Source organism: Pseudonaja textilis, chromosome 8 (assembly GCF_049901715.1).
Source record: "Pseudonaja textilis isolate UNSWEBS1 chromosome 8, rPseTex1.2, whole genome shotgun sequence".
Classification (NCBI taxonomy): Eukaryota; Metazoa; Chordata; class Lepidosauria; order Squamata; family Elapidae; genus Pseudonaja; species Pseudonaja textilis.
In genome coordinates this window covers 49,020,646-49,044,180 of record NC_141997.1, presented here as the reverse complement: position 1 = coordinate 49,044,180, position 23,535 = coordinate 49,020,646, and positions in this window count along the sequence as shown.

Below are 23,535 nucleotides of genomic sequence, written 5' to 3'. Positions count from 1 at the left end.
CAGATGACAGACTCCATCATTCCTCTGTAGAACTGGGTCAGCAGCTCCTTGGGCAGTTGGAGCTTTCTGAGTTGGTGCAGAAAGTGTTTGCTTAGAAACAAAGCCAATGATACGTAAGTCTGAAGACCTTAAGGCTGGCATAAGGGAATCACTTGAAATCAATCAAGGAAGCTCAAGCAACTCTGAAGGATATCTGAAGGATGTATACCAAAATGGGGATTGTCATAAAGGGATTGTGTGTTGTACTTTTCTGTACAGCACACCAATCATATAAATCACACAGTGGGCCCTATTATGAATTTTTGTGGGTCTTCATATCCCATTTTAGAATTATTTTAATGGTCTCTCTGTCTAGTTTGCATGACAGAAACAGTCTTCCTCACATCTTTCTTTATTCTGATATTGGCCGTCCCCACCAACAGTAATTTAAGAAGTCGGTGGTAGCAATATTCATTGTGTCAGCCCCTAATGGATTTCCAATTTAACACGGTTTTGTCTTATATCAATTGCTCAACATATTAAGCACTTTTCATCATAAAATCAATAATGATATTCTTTTATAAAATTGTATTGCATTAGTTCGCAGGCCAAGCTAAACATTCTATCGTTATGTAACAATTGAGCATTTAGTAGTATAATTCAAAATCGATCATTAGAGATTTATTTTGTCTTTCCACAACTATTTGTAAACATTACCTTCAGTGTCCCCCCACCCCCTATGTCTTCATTAGCTTCTTGTCACTTTCAAATTATTTTTGCCACCTCCTGCTATCCCTCTCTGAAGTCCTGACAGCAGCAATTTCACGAGACCAGCTGGTGAGATGTGATGTGTCAGGAAGTCATGAGAGAAACAAAATCATATCGAGTGGGCAAGTCATACCGAGTGGGTTAAAAATTCAGGCTGGATGTTTCAACTACATTAGAAAGGCATAATAGTTAGAATGCGGTATTGCAGGCTGATTCTGCTCACTGCCAGGAGTTTGATCCTGACTGGCTCAAGTTTGATTCAGCCTTCCAACATTAGTAAAATGAGGACCCAGATTGTTGGTGGCAAGAGGCTGACTCTGTAAACTGCTTAGAGGGGGCTGTAAAACCCCATGGTGTGATATATAAGTCTAAATACTATTGCTATTCTGTTCTATCCTATCCTGTCCTGTCCTATTCCTCACTCTATTCTGTTCTGTTCTGTTCCGTTCTGTTCCCTTCTGGTCTAGTCTAGTCTAGTCTAGTCTAGTCTAGTCTAGTCTATTGACATAGTGGCACAGTGGTTAGAATGCCAGTATTGCAGGCTTACTCTGCCCACTGCTAGGGGTTGCATCCTGACCAGCTCAGGGTTGACTCAGCCTTCCATCCTTCCAAGGTCAGTAAAGTGAGGACCCCGATTGTTGGGGGCAATATGCTGACTCTGCAAACTGCTCAGAAAGGGCTGTAAAGCACTGTGGAGCAGTATAAAAGTTTAAATGCTATTGCCATTGACTTTATCATGATGACGCAGGATTCATAGGCTCACAAAGAAGATCTTTGCACCTTTACTTGAGTGCTACCACCTCACTCAGTTTACATGCAAAGTGTCTTTTGCTTTGAAAATCACATTATAGGATCTCCTATTTGAGTAGGGGGCTGGATTAGATGTTCTCCAAGATCCCTTCCAATTCTATTCTATTCTATTCTATTCTATTCTATTCTATTCTATTCTATTCTATTCTATTCTATTCGATTTCTACCCAACTCAACTTGACTTGACACGCCTTGCCTCAACTCTATTCTTCACCGTCTCTAGCCAAGTTCTTGAGTCTGATATTGTGCTACTTCCTGCATAAGTTGAAATCTTAAAAAAACCCACAAAAACCCTACTTTGTTTTATAGTATGTTTTGATTGGGTCTATGTCTTCCGTTCTTTGAACATATCTGTTCATACATATGGCATGAGGTAACATGATATATGTCTAAGAAAGAACTGTAATTCAATCATTGATTGATTGGTTAAAAAGATTTATATGGTGGCCCCATCTAAAGCAACTCTGGATGGTTTACAACAACAAAAAAATATGTCAAATAAGTACATCATAACCCTAGTAAGAGTACAGCCACAGGTGGAAGGAATTAGGCAACATGATCACTGTCTTCCAGTACTTGAGCGATCTCACAAGGAACAGGAGATTGACTTATTCTTTAAAGCACCTGAGGGCAGGACCAGAAGGAATGGTTGGAAGATCACAAGAGAAATCCAGCTTACAATTAAGGAGAAATTTCCTGACAGTGAAAACAATTAATCAATGGAATAGCTTGTTTCTCAGATTTTCAGGTGCTCCATCATTGGAGATTTTCGAAAATAGACTAAACAATCATTTAACCGGGATGGCATAAGGTTTTTGCCTTGATCAGAGGGTTGGATGAAAGGAGGTCCCTCCAGCGCTACCATCCTCTGTTCTCTGTTCTTATCTTCTCTAATAGTTATTATCAGAGGTGGTTATTCAGCAGTTTCTGACTAGTTCTGGAGAACCGGTAGCGGAAATTTTTAAGTAGTTCAGAGAACCGGCAAATATCACCTCTGACTGGCCCTGCCCCCATCTCTTCTTGGCCTCTCATCGAGTCCCAGCTGATCAGCTGGGTCTTCTTTGGTTGCCCTGCACAGGAGAATGGGGCTGGAAAGCAGGTTAGTGGGGTGGGGAGGGAATGGGGATTTTACAGTATCCTTCCCCTGCCACGCCCACCAAGCCATGCCCACAGAACCAGTAGTAAAAAAAACAATTGAATCCCACCACTGGTTATTATCCTGGAAGAGGAGTAACTCAGAAGAGACCAAACAGTACTAATACTATGGCTACAATTGAAATTGTCTTCTCTATAATACTATTAACCAGATAAGACATAACAGCTTTACAGCAAATGTGTCTCTGAGATAATCCCCCCCACTTCTTTCCGGTTTCCCTATGCAAGCATTGGCTTAATTCACAACTTTCATATCTTGCCACTGTTATTTGTTACTTGAGAATAAATGTAAGAATAGAAAAAAAATATCTGGGGATGTCTTTATTCTGAAAGCAAATTAGCTTCTGTTCAGGAAGGCACTATAATAACACCACTTTATAAACAACAGTCCTGCTGGACTGAGAATCACATTCCTGTTTGGAAGGCGTGTTTCGTGCTGACAGCCAACAGAATTCTTCTACTGGAATGGAGCTGACAAGTGAAACAGAAACAGTAATTAAAGGGCAGATTATACGTGCCGCTCATAAAAATATGAAGATGAAGATGAAGATGATGAAGGATATCGCCATATGCAAGGAAAAAAGAAACACAAAGAACTTCCAAAATATTAACCATGGTGGTTGTACTGCAGGTTTTTGTTCTGTTGGTAAGGATACTGGTGTTTGATGTGGTCTGAGCTGGATGTTATAGATACTGACAACACTGAGGGGGCCATTTTCTATAAAGATATACTCTCCATAAGGAAACTACCACAGCAGGAACTCCAAATATATGACCCCAACAAGGATACCAAAGTGGAAATGTTCGATAAATTATTTGGGATTCAGAAAGCAGATGTTTGTTTGCTTATGAGTCTCCAGGCTAGAAACCAGGAGACAGTACATTCTAGTCCCACCTAGGCATGAAAGTCAGCTGGGTGACTTTGGGCCAATCACCAGGGGACTGTGAGTTCTAGTCCTGCCTTAGGCATGGAACTTGACTGGTTGATCTTGGATCAATCACCAGGAGATTGAGTTCTAATCCTCCATTAGGCCTTAAAGCCGGTTAGGTGACCAGCCACTCTCATCCCAGCTCATCCCACAGGTTGTTACGGGGAAGATACCAGGAGGAAAATGGGCTAGATACATTTTCTATTTTGAGTTGTTTGTAAAAAGGAATAGAGATGGAATATAAATTAAAACAAATAATCAGATGTTGATCTCAAATGAGACCTGTCCTTTGACAATTGATAGATACAGATAATACAGATAATTAGAGTTGGAAGGGACCTTGCTGGTCATCTAGTCCAACCCCTCCCCCCCAAGCAGGAGACCCTACACCATTTTTGACAAATGGCAGTCCAATCTCTTCTTGAAAGTCTCAAGTGATGAAGCTCCCACAATTTCTGAAGGCAACTTCTTGACTGATTGTTCTCACTGTCAGAAAGTTTCTCCTTATTTCCATGTTAAATCTCTCCTTGTTCAGTTTCCATCTATTATTCCTTGTCTGGCTTACAGGCACTTTAGAAAATAGCTTGACCCCTTCCTCCTCCCTGTGGCAGCCCCTCCAATATTGGAAGACCTCTATCCTGGTCCTTCTCTTCACTAGACTAGCCAGGCCCAGTTCCTGTAACCATTCATCGTATCTTTTAGCCTCCAGTCCCCTCATCATCCTGCTTTTCTCTTCCCTTTTTCTAGAGCCTCAACATCTTTTTATAATGTGGTGACTAAAATTGGATGCAGTACTTTAGGTGTGGCCTTACTAAGGCTTTATAAAGTAGTATTAGTACCTCACTTGATCTTGATTGTATCCCTCTGTTGATGCAAAGTAGGATTGCATTGGCTTTTTTGGCTGCTGCTGCACACTGCTGACTCCTATTGAGCTGGTTGTCCACTATGTCTAAGATAGAAGCTGGAACAAGACAGTTAAAGGAGGATGACATCTTAAAAATCATGGAGCAAAGTTTTTTTTTTTTGCACAACAACTTCAATTGTACAAGACAAAGACAGCAGGAAATCTTTACAGCAAAGCCAGGAAACTATTTGTTCAATCCATTCAATAATTCATGATTTAAAACAAACAAACAAACAAACAAACAAACAAAAACCTACCATCATACAATTTATGTGATTTGACTGTTATTTCCAAAGTAGAACCAGGAGGTTCTAAGAGAGAATGTTGTGTGTATGCACTTTGGTTCATGAGGACACAAACTGTGCATTCAATTCAATTCAGTTCATTACAGTCATAGACCAGAGACCAGAACAAATAAAAACTTCCAGTAATTATACAATTAAAAATTGTAGAATAAAATAATAAATAACAGATAAAATCTAGGATAAAATTCAGTCTATCAATTACACATGGTCTGATTATATTAACATTGCAACCCATAAACTGAGTGGCCCATAATCAGTTGAATACTAAAAGGGAAAGGGATAAGCAGTGCAAAGGGTTTGCCACATTTGTTGTATAAAATAGCTGGGGTGGATTAAACTGTGTATTCAATATCATAAAAGTCAAGACGAGAGCCACAGCTGGCCAATTAAGTCTCATAAAACATGTAAAATGGGAGTAAAGTTTAATTATGCTACAATGGCCACCATGTTTCCTGAGTTCTTTTTATTCCATAAGGCTAGGACTGGGTGTATCTTATTGTTCCTGATGGCGATAGATAGATAGATAGATAGATAGATAGATAGATAGATAGATAGATAGATCTATATCTATCTATCTATCTATCTATCTATCTATCTATCTATCTATCTATCTATCTATCTCCCTGGGATATATATATATATATATCCCTGGGAGAGAGAGAGAGAGAGAGAGAGAGAGAGAGAGAGAGAGAGATCTATCCCCAGGGATAGATAGATAGATAGATAGATAGATAGATAGATAGATAGATAGATAGATAGATAGATATCCCAGCACTGCATCAGTTTTGTTTCCCTCTCCATTTTAACAAATGTAGTATTAAGAATGGAGTAAATATTGTATTTTAACCCTGATCCTTTTCCAGTTTCAAAAAAAACAAGAGTGGCCTTTGCTAATCCCCAAAGGTCTGCGAGTTTATAGAATGATGTGACTGCAAGCAAAAAGAAAAAAGAAAATTGGTCTTGAAAGAAATGGTTCTTATTAAAATTGGACAGGGGTGTTTAGCATTATGTTTCTAAAGGCCTAATATAGATATTAATGATACTGCACTTGTAGAATCCCATTTAAACTGGCCACTGGGATGAGTGGTTTTGCAAGGGTGTATCTTGTAGAGATATTTATTTTTTCGAAGTCATCCCCCAAAATCTCTTTTCTAAAGCTTTCGGACATTCTAATGGTTTGTTCAGATAGGAGTGAATTCCTCAGCAGATCTGTTGTAAATATTAGAATTCATGTCAAATACATAGTAGAAAATAAAAGATCTTGAAGACTTTTATCTTTTCAGCCAGAAAAATTAGGCTAGGATATCTACTTATCTACTCATACTTGCATTCTTTCAAACTGCTAGGTGGGCAGGAGCTGAGGGAAGGAGGGGAACTCACCCTTGGTGGCTGGGTCTCCAGCCTGGACTGTTGGCTTTACAACTGACAAGCTCAGTGTCTTTAACCACTGAGCCACCACGCCCCTCCCCTCACAGCATCAGAAAAGCACCATATAAAACAATGAGAACTTTACAAACATGAAAACATTTGGCACTGAAAACTAAATGCCATCCATCTGGTAAACTCACAAGATTTGTTTTTCTTGCCATGTACATGTATACATCCGAATTAGACTGTGTTGTTTTTCTGTGTGATATCATATATGTGGGTATATGCATATTTTTGTGTTCATTTATTTATTTTGTCATGTTCCTGTAGTGTATATTGGAGATGGTAACCTTTTGAAAGCTATATGCAATGAAATTTCATTTTAATGTATGCCGATTAGTGTTCATTCAAAATGACAATAAAGTTACTATTCTATTCTATTCTATTCTATTCTATTCTATTCTATTCTATTCTATTCTATTCTATTCTATTCTATTCTATTCTATTCTATTCCATTCCATTCCATTCCATTCCATTCCATTCCATTCTACCCTACTCTATTCTTCCTTCCAATAGTCTGTTCTATTCTGTTCTGTTTTGTTCTGTTCTGTTCCATTCTGTTCCATTCTATTGCATTGCATTGCATTGCACTGCATCCTATCCCATCCCATCCCATCCCATCCTATCCCACTCTACTCTACTCTACTCTACTCTACTCTACTCTACTCTACTCTACTCTACTCTACTCTTCTCTACTCTACTCTACTCTATTCTTTCTCCTATTCTATTCTATTCTTTCTGTTCTATTATGTTCTGCTCCATTACATTACATCCATTCCATTGTATTCCATTCCATTCCATTCCATTCCATTCCATTCCATTCTGTTCTGTTCTATTTTTCTTTTCTGTTCTGTTCTGTTCTAAAACTTTAAGAGCAACAAAAAAGAAACAAATAAAAAGGGATCAATACATACATGAGGTGGAGGTGGGTTCTCCTTATCTACTGATCACCTCCAGAGTGGGATGTTATAATCAGAGTGCATGTACGTATTGAGGAGATGCCTGTCAACATACACATGGGTTTACCATTGCTTCCCCCCTCACTTCTTGAGCTAGCTTGTAGCTAATTTGCAGCTCTTAGGTTCCTGTATAAGTACTAACCAGACCAAACCCTGCTTAGCTTCTATATAATCATCAAAATCATCCAGCTGCTGCTACTGAATATGGATATGCATAAATGGATTCAAATGTGGGGAATTAGCCTTCTCTTCTCCAATTTTCTTTTTTTTCCCAATCCAATGCCAGTTATGCTAAAAAAAAAAAAAATGCAAAGCCAACTTGCTCAGAGATGCTTCTCTTTGGGTATCATGATTTGTCACTCATAAAGGAACTCCAATTGCTCCACTCTTTTATTTAAATGAGCAACTGTTACTTGTTCTTACAGGAATCACAGAAATCAAGAGGCATTGCATAGAATATTTAAATCACAGATGCCGGAGGAAAGCAATCAAAGAAAAGTTACACTTGGAGTTCTTAGAAATTTTGGGCTGGTTATGTTCTGGAAGGAAAACCAGATGGGCCTCCAATCCCACATGGTTCTTAGATTTTTGAATGGTTTCCACAAGTCACATTTGGGTTTATGGAAGGGATGTCAAACTCATGATGACATGTTGTCGTCACGTGATGTATCACAATTTCCCTCCCTTTGCTAAATCAGGAGTGGGCGTGGCTAGAGAGGGACACATCCAGCCTGTAAGCCATGAGTATGACACCCCGAGTTTATTGTAATGTGAAACCACATCTAAGCTTTCCTTTGTGTTGGATGCATATTAACTTAGTCTAGCGGTGGGATTCAATTTTTTTTTACTACTTGTTCTGTGGGTGTGGCTAGGTTGGTGTGGCTAGGTGGGGCATGGCCAAGTGGTCATGTGACTGGATGGACCTGGCTATGTGGTCATGTGACTGGGGTGGTGGTTCAAAAGTCTTTTTTTCTTCTTTTTTTCTCTTGTAGCACTCCTCGGGGAAGCCTGCTGGGTGCTGAAAAAAGAAGCATTTTGAAGCATTACAAGGTAACTACAACAGCGAGGGGGAGGTCAGCTGTGCCACACAATTTATCGATTAGCCAGAAAGCAAGCAATCCGATGATTTCCTGCTTTCTAGCTAATCTAAATCCTGCAGCATAGCTGATCGTCACCAGGCTAATCATCGGAAATACTGGTTTGGCTGAACCAGTAGCATTTTTTACTACTGGTTCAGGCGAACCAGGCTGAACCGGCAGCATTTCACCTCTGGCTTAGTCCCATATCGATATGACTGCAGGATGCAACAGACATCAAAAGCTTCACTGATAAACATATGTGTAACTCCTTTGTAATTTTTTACAGATTGTAGTACTATCAGAATCTGCATCCCTTTCACAATTCTATCTGTACCACTTGAAGATATTATTAGCAAGTTGTCATACATTGTACATGTGGAAATAGCCAAGTATGAGGTGCAGACAGCTGATCTGCTCAGTGTGTGGTGAAATTAAAGTTACAAAGAAGAGGGGATATAGGGAATGCAGTGTTCAGATTTAGAAAGCTTCTCATATTTTCCAGAAAGCACGCTTGCTAAAGCTCATAATTGCTTTTACAGCACTAAAACTCACTTTGATCTAGAAGCTAAGGTTATCAAACATACACGTACAATGGGATTGGTTTATCATGGTACTATAAAACCCAATTTTTTAAAAATTCTTTTCAACTGAATATAAAAAAAGCCTTTATTTTCTTGGTTGGAAACATTAGAATGCCAATCACAGCACTCATATGCCCTACCCACAATTCATTACTGTGAAATGAAATAGCATTTAGCCAGGCTTGTCTAATTAAATAACCAAATGCTCCATTGAAAAACTGAAATGGAAAGTCCTCCACACCATCAAGCAAACAGATTACATAAGACAACTACACTATTCTTCCCAAATACACATTAGGAGTTCAAAATGAATTTTCTAAATAGACTGTTATAATCAGATGTTATCCAGACAAGATAACTAATAGGGTTGCATGTCTAAGAGGGAGCTGTCACCAGTTTAAATCCTAATTTAAAAAAAATATGCATAGATGGAGGCACAGGGTAAAAACAACTTCCTCCACCCAAATTATCTTGGTAGTTGTTACTTAAAGGTCTCTTAAAGCTTTACTGTATTTATACCATCCTGAGTCCAAGAAGTTTAAAAGCTTCAGAAGATGAGTGGAAGGCTAAAGGTTTCAGCTTTTGTTGATCAACAGAAGTGGTTGTAATATTGAAGTCTCAAGCTGGTATGGTCATCCACACAGATTTAGAAATGTCAGGCGAACAGAAGCTACGTTCTCATCGGATAAGGATATTCTCCTGTGAAATGGAGCAATGAGATAAAATGAAACTCCACTTTGCTTGCTTGTGACTTTACTTACTTATAGCTCACATTTGCAGGCTGCCCAACTGATGGGAGGTGTGTGTGTGTGTGACATATAAATAGAAACAGATCTAAATTGCCTCTTTCTTTTATGTAAGCAATAAACCAGAGATTGATACTTGAGTAAAAATTCCCAAAGGGCATTTGCTTCTAACTGAGCACCTGGGAGAAAAAAAAAAATAAGTTCTGTTTGATAGACAACAGAGTGAGGTCAACTTGGACTTACAATCAATCAATCAGAATAGAGCTGGAAGGGACCTTGGAGGTCTTCTAGTCCAACCCTCTTCCCAAGCAGGAGACCCCATACCAGTGGTGGCTAACCTTTTTGGGCTCCTGCGCCAAATATTGTGCACACCCTTGCACACTCGTGCTCACAGGCCAGCACCCAGAAGGCAATGTGCACGCCCACCATGACCCCTATGCATTCACATGCAATACCCCACCCACCCACCCCTACCTGCACTGCACCTCACAGCTGATTTTCAGCCAGTTTGAGGCCTTTTTCGGCCTCCCAAAGGCTTGAGGAAGCTTCTGCAGGCTTCTGCAAGCTTTGCAGGCTGAAAACTAGCCCTGTTTCATCACTTCCTGTTTTTCTGAAAATACCGGAAGTGATGAAACAGGGCTAGTTTTCGGCCTACAAAGCTTGCAGAAGCCTGCAGAAACTTTCCTCAAGCCTTTGGGAAGCCAATTAAGGCCTTTAACCAGCCAAAAATCAGCTGTGAGGCGCACACATGCACAGTGAGATAAGTTTGCCTGCATCTCGTGTGCCAGCACAAATGGCTCTGCGTGCCACAAGTGGCACACATGTCACAGGTTCGCCATCACAGCCCTATACCATTTCAGACAAATGACTCTTTAGTCTCTTCTTAAAAACCTCCAGAGTTGGAACATTCACAACTTCTGGAGGCAAGTTGTTCCACGGGTTAACTGTCCTCACAGTAAGGAAGTTTCTCCTTAATTTCAGGTTGCTTCTCTCCTTGAGTACTTTCCATCCATTGTTTGTTGTCTTGCATTCTGTGCTTTGGAAATTAAATTGACCCCCTCCTCTTTGTGGCAGCGCCTCAAATATTGCCATCCCTAGCCATTCTTTTCATTAAACTAAGTCATATCCCGTTCCAGCAATCGTCTTTCATATGTTTTAATCTCCAGGTCTTTAATCACTTTAGTTGCTCTTCTCTGCACTTTTTTTTCAAACTCTCCACATCTTTTCTGTAATGTGGTCATTACACAATCATGTTGCATGAGGGGGGCAGCCATATATATCTGCTAGAGGTGTGGGAGTGAGGATCAGCATCAAGGCAACCTGAGAGATTCAAGGGGGAAGAGAGAATGAAGCTGGGAGAGAGAGAAAGAGAGAGAGAGAGAGAGAGAGAGAGAGAGAGACTGGGTTGTCCATCAGCCCTCAGATGGAGAGTCAACAGCCCCCAGGTCTGGAGGTGGCTGATGAGGAAGAGGAGGAACAGCTGGGCCCAGTGCCTGATGCACGGATGCACAGAAGGCAGAGGAGAGGAGAGCAGTGGAAATCTATGGGCCGGTCTTTGGAACGGAACAGCCACCACTGCTACTGAAGCCCCACCACTAGCTCTGGGGATAAAAGGCAGGGGGTAGAGATGAATAGATGTGGCTGACAACTATTCATCTCCTGGACGGCCAAACTTGTTAGTCTGCAAGAGAAATTTTTTGCTGGGACTCCTAAGAAAGGAATATTTTTTGTTCACATCAGAGGGTTTGCTTTATCTGGGGAGCTGGGTCAGAACAAATCTTCTGACGCGGCCTTTGCACAAAAATCACAAGTTACACAGCTACCCCATAAACCAAACCCCATCCATATTTTAACAGTCTTCTTGTTCTATCATCTCTATTTGGAGACCTATCTAATTCCCCCATTAAGTATGATTTACTTTTTCATGATGTGTTTCCTTGGTTTATAGCATGAATTTCAATCCTACTCTTTGGCATAGTACTGTCATTCCCTATAAATCTCTCAAATGCTTCTTTCAGCATTCCATAACCTCTGTTTCACCCCAAAATATATATTTATCATATTATATTAAATCCCATATATTCTGCCATAGGCACTTAGGCACTTTATATCCACTTCAAAAACAAAATTTTATTTTCATCAGTTTGATGTGTATTGTTTTTCTCCCTCTTTTAATCTTAACTTTGAATATTCTTTGCGACTATTTATACTCCGTATGCAGTATCTTTTTTTTTTATCCTTATATTTCTTCAGAATTCTTCCTCTTTGATGCATTACACACATTTCCTTCACTTTATTGTAAGATCAAGATCCTTTTTCATGAATCTTTTACTCTATATCATTTCACTTCTCTGGAATTCAATAATATAATTACAGGATTTCTAGCCTAAACCGGTCCTTTTTTTCCTTTGTTTATACTCTCTGTTCATTCTTTTGGGAGTTTAAATTACCTTATTCTTTCTTTCTTTCTTTTTTTCATATTGCCTTTCTATATTATTCTATTTTCTACTTTTTATTTTCTTGCATGACCATTTTTTTTCTGGGATCCTTCTTGACACTACCCCAAAAGTGGTCAGTCCTACATTTAACATCTTTGTGATGATGATGATGATGATGATGATGATGATGATGATGGAGAAGGGGGAGGAAGAAGAAGAAGAAGAGGAGGAGGAGGAGGAGGAGGAGGAAGAAGAATAGGAATAGGAATAGGAATAGGAATAGGAAGAAGAAGAAGAAGAAGAAGAAGAAGAAGAAGAAGAAGAAGAAGAAGAAGAAGAAGAAGAAGAAGAAGAAGAAGAAGAAGAAGAAGAAGAAGAAGAAGAAGAAGAAGAAGAAGAAGAAGAAGAAGAAGAAGAAGAAGAAGAAGAATCAGCTAGCCAACAAATGGTTTTCATGACAAAATTGAATCAAATGATGGTCTACAATTATTCCTTTGCTCAAAGCTGCTAGTGATATCTGTTTTCACTTGGGTGCCAACTTTTGTATTGAAATCACAAAGCAAACTATTACAAATAAAATTTCTCAGTCTCATCCCCACCCACCCATCCCCAGTTTTTATCAACTCAGTTCAACCATGAAGTCATGAAGTGTAGGTTAGCTCATGAAGTTAGGACTCCGGGCTACTGAATTGTATTTTCGAATCTCTGTAGACTTGGAGAGATTCTTCTTGCCATAAAATTATGAGCAACTTTCTTGTTCAATGAACCTTTGGCTTCACACCTTGATTGTGTGATGAACATTCCTTCATGCATGTATCTCTCTCTCTCTGGGTGTGTGTAACTTGTATTTATCTTTGGTTTCTGCTTACTCTATTGCACACCAGCCAGAATCATTAACAAATGTGATTAATAGGTAGATAATTCTGAAGTTTTACAGCTTTACAGAATCTTAAGGGTTGTGGAACATAGGAAGTACAATATTGGGGAAAGAAAAACATCAATTTCTGTATAACTAAGGAAAGGTATTGTTGTTTTGCTCTTTTAAACCTTTTGATTATCTTAAAAAATATCTTCTAGTTTTGTGGAAACTAGTTAAATTAGGCTTCCCAACATTTTACAGCATATGTTCACACGATTAACGTACATTTTTGCCAGAATAATCAGATGGCATGTGAAAACTCAGAAGCATTTGTTTCCATTTGTTTATTCTGTTCAGCCCTCTTCACAATAGTTTATACACCACTGAAAAACAATGCAACATATGTGGTTCATATGAAGATTACTTATCCACCTGCAGACACAAATATTGACTGCCTGTGGGACATGTTTCTTTTTATTTCTCTACAAGTAACTCTCTTTAACAAGAAAAAATGCACATTTCGGAGCAAGTCTATATTTATCCAGCAACCATTGTTTTGATATGTACTTAATAAAAAAAAAAACTTCCTTGGCTGAACTTTAGAATTTGTAACCAATATCCAGCAGAAGGAGGAAATGATTGAAAGAGTGACATTTATCTCTTCTTTCTTCTCAACAGAAGTTCCTACCATAACACAGATTTCTGTTTGCAAGTAAGTGAATTTAACTCAGAGTCGTCTTCTTCCTTACACAACTACATTCTTCTCCCCAGATCTTATGAATTTCTCTGAATTCTTACCTTCTCTCTCTGTCTTAAGAATAAGGTATCAATCTTTATCAAATGGGTGTGTGTGTGTTAGATAGCTAAACAAAACTTCTATTTTTGTGTTGTCTAATGAAAATGATTTAACACTGAAATATCAATTGTCCTAAATCACTGAGCCTCATAATTAAGAATAATTCCATGTTTTACTTGTATGTTTTACTCATATATCTCAATAAAGTGCCAACAATTCCCCTTCCTTTTCATTTAGCAAATATCATACTATATAACAGCTCCCAAGCATAATTGAAATGTCAGTGTGGTAAAAATCTGTGCATAGTAACAAGTAACCCATATGGAAATGCTTTACACATTAAATGAAATTCAGCCCACAAACCTGATGTCCAAACTCATCCTGGCCATAAGCAAAGTAGCAGGGTTGGTCTTGGATTTGCTATGAGAATACTAAGAATCTATCTTCTAGCAAAGCCATCTTTCTGGGTCTTCTAAGAAGGCAAAATAATTTATATCTTGACTATATATTCATTCCAAACCCTGAATGAATGAATGAATGAATGAATGAATTAATTAATTAATCTCCACCATAATTTGATAATTTAGGCCACCATTTACAGTTTTCCAAATCCTGTCTCCCCTCCCTCCATTCCTTCCTTCCTTCCTCCCTCCCTCCCTCCTTCCCCTTTCTTTCTTCTCCCTCCCTTCTTCCCTCTCCCCTCCTCCCCTTCCCTCTCTCATCCCCTCCTTCCCTCTCTCCCTCCCCTTTTCCCTCCCTCCTCCCTCCCTCCCTCCTTCTTTTCCTTTCCCTTCCCTGCTCCTTCCTTCCCTATCTTCTCCCCTCCCTCCTCCTTTATTTCCTTATTTCCTCCCCCACCCCATTTCCCCTCCTTCCCTTCCCTCCCTTCCTTCCCAGAGGTGGTATTCAGCAAGTTCTGATCAGGTCTGGAAAACCAGTAGCAGAAATTGCGAGTAATTCAGAGAATCGGTAGTAACCTTCCCCCTGGAGGGGGGAAGGAATGGAGATTTTACAGTATACTTCTCCTGCCATGCCCAGTAATATTTTTCTTTTGAATACCACCACTATTCCTTCCTCTTACTGCAATGAATCTAAAAGCAGCTTACAACAGCAAACAATGGTTAAACATTAAAACGGTAACCATCACAACCAATAGAACCAAGTTATAATATCCCAAGGATCAAGTATGGCACCCATAATGTATCAGGAACCCCTTCAGTTTCCATCAGAGTTGCCTGGGCTAGTGTTTACCTATCAGATTTACTGTGAAAGTATGGCTGATACAGTTTACAAGTGATCTTATAAATTATCTGTTCCTTCCTTCTGCCTTCTATACTGCATTTAGTAGAAAGTTAATTCACAATGTATTCTGCAATGAAGGTTGGCTCTATAGGTTTTCCATCCATGTTTTTGTTTTCCATCCACTCCTGAGTGATAAATAAGCAGTGATTGCTGGAGTCGAGCAAGTTCACCCTTGTCCCTTTTCTTAAATATTGGTTAATGACCCATCCTTGACAAAAGTTTAAATACCTTGCTAATTTGTTCATAGTATAGTTGCCCAGAGTAATTGCTAAGCTGTTAATTAGAGAAAGTAATAATTGGTGTTTGTTGGTCAATTGGAAATAATTTGTTTTAATTCCTTAAATTATAAATGACTCAAGTGAAATTAACTTTTTTTTTATTGCAAGGGAAGTACTGATTAACTGAATATAAGAATGGTCTCACTTGTGCATTTCACCAATAGTGGGGAAAGTACAGTTTCATCCACCAAATGCATCATTGTTAATAGACACAGCAAACTGGAGATGAATGTGAGCTTAAATTAAGCTGCCATTATCCAAAATTGGCTCAAAAAAAGAGAGAACTATATCACATGCACAAATGTAGGCATCTAATCCTCATCTGAAAAGACATTAATTCACAATTAACACATTTATAAGGCATCTTATAAAAAGAACCAACCAGCAGTGATAATAACAGTTCTTGTTGTTATAGAAATATTCAATAGCTTCATTTCTGTGCTAAACAATTATTTTATATTTCTCTCCTCTTTGGATAGACGTCTATTTGCTTTTGGGGGGGATAGGGAAAAATCAAAATAAAACAGAATTTTGATGAAGTTCAGCTGGCAAAATAGAAGGATCTTGCATTAATACCAGTTAAAGGCAGCCAAGCAATGTGTAGGATTTCTTTTTATCTTTGCTTCTGTAGCCTTCATGTAGTTTGCAATAATTTCACTTACAGTCTTAACCTCCCCTTCTTATGCTTCAATTTATCTCAGAGGAAAAAATGCCACCAGTGTGTTTTAAATCTGGAAACTTCAGCAACCAGGGAGCCTCTTCAAAGCACCTGAAGGCAAAAGAAAGAAGTAATGGATGGAAACTAATCAAGGAGAGAAGCAACCTAGAACTAAGGAGAAATTTCCTATCCATGAGAACAATTAATCGGTGGAGCAGCTTTCCTCCGGAAGTTGTGAATGCTTCAATACTGATGTCATACCCTTGTTAGAGTCAGACTCTGAGGGAGAGGAGGAACAGCCAAGTGGAGGTTGTAGAGGAAGCTGAGAAAGGGTGGAGGCCAGCTGGGCAGTCAGAGGAAGAACCAGGCCCATCCCCTCTTCATCCTACGACACGCAGGGAGGAACAGAGAAGGAAACAACTTGGCTTATGAGAGAGGAAGCGGCCATGATCCCCCTCATTGGTTGCAGCTGGGGAGAGTAGTATATAAGAGAGACGGTTAAAACATAGTGTGGCCAGAAGCAAAGTGTGTTTTATTTTGGGCTGAAGTTATCTTGGTTGGTGTCCTTCCAAAAGACTGTGCCTTGTTATCTCCTTGAAGTTAGTAATTACCTATCCTAGTCCATTGTGGAAATTTCATCATTGTCGTTTGTTTTGGTTTTTTATTTCACCTCTATCTGCTCGTTAAGTTTGGATTGTATTGCTTTCTTTTGAAGACTATTTTTGAATTAGTTATATCTCCAACTGAGAATTATTGAACCGCGGGGCCAAGTTGGAAGCATTAAAGGACATTTATTTACATTTTGGATTTTGTTACATTTGTGTTACACTCTGGGTCATCACAACTGAAAGTTTTTAAGAGGTTGGACAATCATTTGTCCAAAATGGTATAATAGGGTTTCCTGCTTGAGAAGGGGGTTGGATTAGAAGCAGGGGTGGGCTGCTGGGGGTTTGCAGGGATTTGGGAGAGCCCCTAGCTAAGATTTTGTGCAGTTCAGAGAACCCCCAAATCCCACTCCTGGCTGGCCTCACCCAACCCACCCTGCCCCTCCCAGGAGTCCCTCATGGCTTGTTTTGGATGCAGGGAAGTGCAGGACACACACGGAGGCTGAGAGACATGAAAGTTCGAGAAGGCTGGAAATTGGCCCATTTCTAGGCTTCCAGAGAACCTCTGGAGCCTGGGGAGGCTATTTTCACTCTCTCAGATGCTTGAGAAAGCCTCTGAGGCTAGGGAGAGCAAAAACACCCTCCACCATGGTTCAGGAGGCCAATTAGGCCATGCCTGCCATGGCCACGCGGCCCACCAAGGTTGGGATTCAACCTTTATTACTACTGGTTCGTTGTCTGCTGCTTTTCAGAGCTACCGGTTCTATAGAACCATGCCAAACTGGTAGCATCTCACCCCTGACACCCACCCAGCAACCAGGCAGAGAACCTGTTGCTAAAATTTTTGAAGCCCTGATTAGAAAACCTCCAAGGTCCCTTCCAACTCTATTATTCTCTTATTTTGCTTCAGCAAAATGGTGCAACCAAAACCGAAAGCATCTTGGGATACATTGCAATAGTGAGGCATATGGGGAAAAAAAATCACCACCTAAAGAAACTCAAAAGAAGTCTCAGGACAACCTGAAAAACTTTCTAACTTCTTGACATCTCATCTTGGTTTTGCAGACTGTATGAAAAGATTCCTACTTTCAATTTTGGAGCCCAAGTCTTTATGAATGGTTCAACATTTTGCAAAACCCCTTTTAAGAAAATCCAAAGTACAGAATGAACAGAAGGTGGAGATTAAAACATTTTTCAGATGTTGTTTCATCTGTGGACTATCAGTGAGTTTACGAAATAAATTTTGCAGAAGACTGCGGGGAATCTGTGCTATTCGTTATATTTCAGTACAGAAATGGCAGGTAAAACTTTCCCTCAGTGAAATTGTGAGTAGATCACAAAGCCTGCCAGATCCAAAGGTCTCTGTAAGCTTCTTATCTTTTCATCACTGTCTTCATTACACACACACACACACATGTACACGTATGTATGTATGTATGTATATAATGAAGACATATCTCCTTAAACTGAGATTGACCTTCTCAACTTAAATATTTTCTATTCTATTTCTTTTTATTAACCACACATCGATCTTTTGTAAGCTCAATTGCTTTTCATAAAATTTGACAGGAGGTTTACACAATTATTTAACATGTTAACATTTTATTAGGCCCTGAATTTAGTTTTGAACATTATCATTAATTGTCATTGATACTGTATTACACTTATTTTAATATTTAATTATCTTAAGGGTTTTGCACCATTTATCCCACTCGTGCAACTGTTTCATCTTGTTTTTTTCTGTATTTAATTATCCTTGCATTTTATAAATTCTGCTGATGGAGTTATATGAATCATTGGTCAATCACTGTAATAAATTGATTGATTGAATCTCGCTAAGTTTGATTTGCCTCTGTTGATCTATTTTGGTCCACACTGATTTTCAGTTTTTGTTCCTTATATCTATTGCCTTTTCTCTTTTTCGTCATGATTCCGCTCTCTCCCAAACTTGTAACACATGCTGTACTACCATTAAACTTGTAATACTGTACTACTATTAAACTTGTAACACATGCTGTACAAGTATTAATGGATTTCTAAAGTGGCAAAGCTCTTGTCAGTTTTTGCAAAATACAATGCTCTCTCCAGCTAGCTCACACCTTCTGTGCTCTTTGCATGTCAAAATGCTTGCAGGAAAATATTAATAATAATCCTGTTTAAAAAATTCAACCAGCTTTTATAGTGTGACTCTCATCTCTGTTTCTGCATATGGAGACTCTAAATATTTTGAAACTGGGCAAACCAATTTCATGAAGAACGACAGAAGTTTGGAGGAAAGTTTGCTTAATGGAATTCAAGGTCTCCAAAAATTGGTGAAATGTTTTCTTCTGGCAGAATCCACAATGTTTTGGGGAAAATATAGCCAAGGCAGATAAAGACAATGCCCAGAAGATCTGAATTTCCAATTTTCATGGATAATTTGACTCTGGCAAATTAGCCCTCAGTAGACACATAGACATTAACAACATCTATAGACTATGCAAAAGAGACAATCAGCCAGCCAAAAAGAGAGCAAAAAGACTCCAGCACTTCTCCACCAGCAATTGGCACCCAGATCAGCATAGATAACTCCAAGGTTAACAACAGACCAGCAATTGGACAATATCCCAGTCTAGAAACTGCCAAAGAAGCCAACAGTAAACAGCCCAACCAAAGAATCTCTAAGACCATCCCAACCAACAGGGCAAGCCACTAGAACAAGGATCTTCAAACTTGGCAAGTTTAAGACTTGTGGACTTCAACTCCCAGAATTCCTGAGCTAACATGACTGGAGGAGGAATTCTGGGAGTTGAAGTCCACAAGTCTTAAAGCTGTTAAGTTTGAAGACCCCTGCACTAGAATATAAACTGACAGCAGACCCCACTCCTTATTAGCACTGATGATGTTACCTAGTTGGGTTATGAAACGTCTGCAAGAAAACAAGCAAGCTCATGGATAATTTCTAATAAAATAAATTGTTTTACTGCCATTTTGGACTATGAGAGCATTCATTCTCCATAATCTTTGAGGATGCATGTTATCATCTGAAAACACACTGTACCACAGATATAAATATCAGGATCCATGTATCAAATGTACATACTTTTTGGCAAAATAATTTACCTGATATAAACTCCAGGGAAGCACAAAAGACCTAATATGTCTGATACTAAAAAAGATGCAAATAAGAAATGGAACAATGCTGTATTGTCTTTAAGCAAGAGCCTTCTGTTGGACCAGGGTCTGGAGGGGAGTTTATCATTTATACATTATAGACCCTTCCTAATTTTAAGAGTCCTTCTTGATGATAAAGTCAAGGTTGATCTGGTCTTCTACAACAACATTCATGATGGGATTTTATATGAATCAGCTTTAGGATCCAGGTCTAAAGACATTGCTTGGAAAAACATGGGCCGTTCTTCTGAATGTGTGTATGTTTGTGTGTGTGTGTGTGTATAATTTTAAGAGGAAAACAGTATATTGGATTACCCAGTATATCTCATCCCATCATATTTTACAGAGCTGTTGTTGCAATGAAATGAGAATGCATTTCTTTCTCTCTCTCTCTCTGTCTCTTTCTGTCTCTCTCTCTCTCTCTCTCTATTGATATTCTCTGTCTCTGTCTCTGTCTGTCTATCTATCTATCTATCTATCTATCTATCTATCTATCTATCTATCTATCTATCTATCTATCTAGTTTATCCTATTATTATAGTAATAAATATCAAGTTATATTATAATTAATAAAATTATGATAATAATTTATATTATTATACTTCTGGATTCTAAGTCAGAAAGTGAATATTTTGAAAGGCAAGATATCACTGGCAAGATACAGCTTTAAGGAGAACTCAGGCCTGTTGTTCTGTGTTGAGTTTCTTGGACCATATTATCCGCTGATAATTCAACCTCTTCAGATCTTCTACCTTGTTAATTATCTACTTCATGGTTAATGTTCTTCTTGACACTTCAACAACTCCTCAGGCATTCACAATTGGTAGTTTTCTGTTTATTGTTCATTTGCTTCACACTTAGCTTTGGGACTGGAGGGATGTGTTGAGATCCAGGAACAAGTGAGAGATTTTAAAATGTGTCTGAACATTTTGGTTGACCTTATTTTTTTCCCCAGATATTCTGCCTCGTAATTCATTTGAACATTACAATAGAGTGAGTAAACTCCCCCCTCCCCACTAAATTCAAGGGGAAAAAATACAGAATAACAGAGTTGGAAGGTATCTTGAGGGTCTTCTGGTTAACCCCCTTTAGACCTTATTCTATTCCGGACAAATGGATGTCCAGTCTCTTCTTAAAAGCCTCCAGTGTTGGAGCACCCATAACTTCTGAAGGCAAGACATTCCCCAGGACTAATGGAATGACTTCTTGGACTAGTATTTCTGTTGTTGGGATATAATATGTTCTGACTCAAACCTTGTTCCAAGGAAACAAACACTAAACGGAGGTAACAGCAAAACCTTTTCATGATTCTTTACAAATTCCGTTCCTTCCTGGTTAAAAGGCTGTTTCAAACTAATGGTCTCTGATAAGAATGAGCCTTGCCAAGGTGGTCCAAGGCTGCCAAGAACACTAGATAAAGTTACTAAGGAATATTTCAAACACAAAGAGTCTCCAAACATAATCTCAGATATTCTAACGTCCACCGGGCTCGAGTGTCAAATTTCTTTGCCTTCTGCAAAGAACTGCAGTTCCTCAGCTGGCTTTTATCTCTGAAGGGAGGGGCCATCACCTTCCAGCCTTACTCCCGACTCACCTGTGCTGCTGCAGCTGCTCTTTCCTTCGAGCAGCCCTATGTGCATACGCACTGGGCACAGGCTCCTCAGGGGCCTCTTCCTCACTGCTGCCAGCCTCCACCATCTCTGAAGGCAGCATTCCACTCCCTGATGGTCCTGGTCCCATCCCTGCCTCGCCTGCAGGCCCCTCATCTGAATCCTCACTCTATGAGCCCTCAGCTGTCTGCACCTGCTGCCAGCGAATCACAACATAATATCAGGGGAAATTGTTTTGCATTTGTTCAATGAAGTGAATTGGACTTTGTTTAAGTCCTTGGAATCCTGTCCCCAGAAACCTTGATAAACTGTGAACAGGGAGCTGAGAAGAACTTAAATGGTTTTAAACTAGGCCAAAAATGATCACCTGCAATTAAGGGATCATTAATGTGGAACCTAAGGGATGAGATGGCTCAGTGGCTAAGACGCTGAGCTTGTCAATCAGAAACGTTGGCAGTTTGGTGGTTCGAATCCCTAGTGCCGTGTAATGGAGTGAGCTCCCGTTACTTGTCCCCGCTTCTGCTAACCTAGCAGTTGGAAAGCATGCAAAAAATGCAAGTAGAAAAACAGGGACCACCTTTGGTGGGAAGATAGCAGCGTCCTTGCGCCTTCGGGGTTTAGTCATGCTGGCCACATGACCACAGAGACGTCTTCGGACAGCGCTGGCTCTTCAGCTTTGTAATGGAGATGAGCACCGCCCCCTAGAGCTGGAAACAACTATCATGTATGTGTGAGGGGAACCTTTACCTAATGTGGAACTTTATGGTTGGATAGAGGGACTTAATGTTCTGAGAAGTGCACATTAACAGAGCCGGATAAACCAAGTGAATTCCTGTGCATGAGATTTTAGCAGATCTGTATAAAGAGGCAAAGCTTTGCAATTAACAACCACGGCTTTTCAAAATCATCTAGTCTGTTTGGCCAGCACAAGTCAATTTAATTTGTGCAAAACAGACTTTTACTATTGGGATTCTTCTCTGCAAGACTTAATTTCCCAGCAGAGTGTTAAGCCACTGATAATTTTTCTTTTATAATTAAGAATTATGTACCTAAAACCTTAAGATTTACCAGGCACATAGGACTTCTGCCAATATGATGATTCAGAACCACATAGGAAATGCCCTGCTAGGGTCACTATCTCTCAGTGTGATTCATAAGCTATAATAAACCCAATATTATAGTAATACTGCACACCCAGGATTTTGCGCCTCATTATCTACGGAGACCTTCTCACAAATAACATGATGCCAGAAGTCACTTTGTTAATGTTATTCAGTAGTATCCAATCAATAAATTATGGTTAGGTGCTAAATATTAATATGGAATTATTTAAGGTGATACACAATACCCGTGAACATATTTATTTCATAAAAAAATAAATAGTGTGTATTCGCTACCAGTCATGTCTCTGATAATTATTCAAGATCTTTCAATGTTTTGCACCCACCCCTCTCTCTCTCCCCCACACCCCCTCTCTCTCCCTCTCTGTCTCCAGCCTCCATCTCCAATTTCTTGGAACAAATAGGATTTGCCTTGTGATATGTACACCTGTGTAACAGAATAACAGAACTGGAAGGGACCTTTAAGGTCTTCTGGTCCAACCTGCTGTTCAAGTGGGAGAATCTATACCATTCTGGGTAAATATACTGTCCCTTCTTAAAAGCCTCTATTGATGGAGCACCCATGATTTCTGAAGGCGAGCCATTCCACCGGTTGATTGTTCTCACTGTTAGGAAATTTATCCTTAATGTCAGGTTGCTTCCCTTCTTGATTAGTTTTCATCCATTGTTTCTCATCCTGCCTTTAGGTGCTTTGGAGAATAGCTTGACACCCCCCACTCCGTCTCTTCTTTCTGACAACCTCTGCCGTCATGTCACCCCTAGCCCTTCTTTTCACTAGACAAGCCCAACCCAAATCCTGCAATAATTTTTCATATGTTTTTAGCCTCCAACCCCTAATCACCTTTATTGCTCTTTGTTGTGCTCTTTCCAGAGTCTCTACCCCCTTTTTAATAACACGGGGATCCAAACTGGATGCAGTATTCCCAGTGTGGTCTTATTAAGGCTTTATAAAGGGGTATTCAGACAGCCTACTAAAAAGCAGGGACATCCCCCTGCCAACCAAAGTGTGTATAGTCAAGGCTATGGTTTTCCCAGTTGCGATGTATGGCTGTGAAAGTTGGACCATAAGGAA